Source organism: Phalacrocorax aristotelis, chromosome 8, assembly GCF_949628215.1.
Source record: "Phalacrocorax aristotelis chromosome 8, bGulAri2.1, whole genome shotgun sequence".
Lineage (NCBI taxonomy): Eukaryota > Metazoa > Chordata > Aves > Suliformes > Phalacrocoracidae > Phalacrocorax > Phalacrocorax aristotelis.
In genome coordinates, this window is record NC_134283.1 from 37,240,852 (window position 1) to 37,243,054 (window position 2,203).

Genomic DNA, 2,203 nt, shown 5'->3' on the forward strand with positions numbered 1-2,203 from the left:
CAGAGGTTTTATCAGAAAGATGTTCCTCTGAAACATTTCAGCGAGGGGATCTGACAGCTCTTCAAACACCAGCTGAAATTCATTTGTTTTCCACTGCTTCCTGTTTTTACAAGTTCATTAGTGTTTCACTGAGATAGACTAAAGATTAGAAACTTTCACCAGCCATGCTGGATCCCTGATATATAAAGTCATGGGAGACTGTCTAAACCTCCACATTAAATATACAAACACAAAAATATGTGGTCTGCATGCATGTACATGCCTACTGTATGCATAGGTCTAAGCATACATACATACAAGTATAGATCAAAAACGTGCGCGTGAGAGCTGGGTATTTAAAAGTCCCTTAGACTCTCTCGGCATATATCAAGGAATGCGTGCAGCCGTGACGTGCGTACGTACACACACCAACACGCATACATAGGAAAAGCAAAGGCCCCATTGTGGGCAGCCTGACACTGAGCCATTTTTTTAATGGAATTTCTGAGGCCAACAAAGTAAATAAGCGCCTAAAGTATCTCAGCTGTGGTCCATAGGTCAGGGCTGCTCTCAGGACACGCAGGAGGCAGAGAGCATGTACAGATACATTCCTGGGGACTCGCAGTGGCTGACTGTTGGAGCTCAGTGGAGAAGGCACGGTCCATGCTCAAGCATCCAGGCTTTTACCATTATCTCTCTGGTACATTAATATGCTAATTGTAAGAGAAGAAATGTGGAACTAATTCCATGTATCATTCATGTAAGCGCATCTAGGTAGCAGTGAGATAGGGTTATATCAAAACAGACATAATCACATTACTTTTTATGTATTCTAGATCAGGACTACACAGTATGTTTTCCTATTTAAGTAGGTTAACAGGCTGTTTAGTTACAACAGCAGCAAGAAAATTGAAATCTATTTCTAATTTTCACACAGAAGCTGCTTTCCCTTGTATCCCTGAAATGCAGCCGGACAGCTGCTTCTTATAAATTGCAGTTGAGAAGAAAACAGCAAGGAGCAAGAGAGACAGATTTCAGGTTGGTAAATCTGTTTATTTCCAAAGTCATAAAACACCATTTTGTTGTTAATAATAATGATTTAACAGTTGTCACTTAAACTCTCCATTTTCTGTTTGGGTGGTTTTTTTATTATTACTTTCACAAAATCTCCTATAATTGATCAATTCAGAAATTACAAGAAAAGAAAAAAAGGCAAAGGGAAGCATGTCTGCTTTGGTCTAGTGATTTTAAACAAGCCTGATGTGTCAGCCAACAGAAAGTGCTGTTGATATAATCATGAAAGGCACTGGGTAACTTACCGTACTTTTACATTAAACTAAATTTGTATGATCTGGGAACTGGAGCTTTCTAGCTGACTGCTAAGAAAATGTCAAATAACGTCATATTTTTTAAGTGGGTTCTGGGGCCAGTGGTGATTTACAGCCAAATGTTTATGATAGAATCAAAAAGCCTTCTTTTTGTTTGCTTTTGTTGCAGGTCAACTTCTATGATTTCAGGGCTCCATCACATGAATAAGACCAGCCTCACTTTAAAAAAGGTTCCCTGGATGACCAAAATATTAAATTCCTTTAAAATCGTCTCAAGCCCTTTAACACCACAGAGCCATTATTAACTTATTGCCAGAGACGATGAAATAGAATATTATTGCTTGGTTACACATTGTATTTGTTGTTTTGTCTTCTGTTTTTAAAGGAAGTAAAGCAACTGCTACAAACCTGCCCACTTTGGAACTATTTGCCATTTCATGCTATTACTAAAAGTATTAATTACTTTTAATGACTAATGAATACTCTATTATTATTTAGCTCAAACTTCACTACAGTGTTTGGTGTCTCTTTGTGTTTTCTGCAAAGTCTTTTGGCCTGCCAAACAGAGCTGGAAACATAATGAGGTGTTTTTATGCTATTTTCATTACTGCTCTCTCCCTGACTGAACCAGCACTGCAGCAAGAGTATTTTATTTGATGAGTTTCACCTTCAAGGTTTTGCTGAGACCACCACAAAAGGACACTAGAGGGAAAAGCATTAAGTAAACTAGCAAAGGTTTCCTAGGCTGTGGGAAGAAGGCCTAGTGTTAGTTCAAGTAATGGGCAAAGGTGCAGATCATCACGAAGTTTATGATAAAAGATAACCACTACCACCATCATGCATCAGTGTGAGGTGTTTTCATCCTGACATCACTGAAAATTTTATCCCAACAGCAC

General features: G+C 38.5%; 1 long non-coding RNA gene across 1 annotated transcript; it reads left to right on the forward strand.

Annotated features, from left to right (window-relative positions):
• Nucleotides 1-575: 575 nt before the first annotated feature.
• Nucleotides 576-1,733, forward strand: LOC142060764 (uncharacterized). Its single transcript, XR_012661908.1, has 3 exons — nt 576-679; nt 917-1,017; nt 1,477-1,733. It is a non-coding gene; the product is annotated as an uncharacterized LOC142060764 (long non-coding RNA).
• Nucleotides 1,734-2,203: the final 470 nt, after the last annotated feature.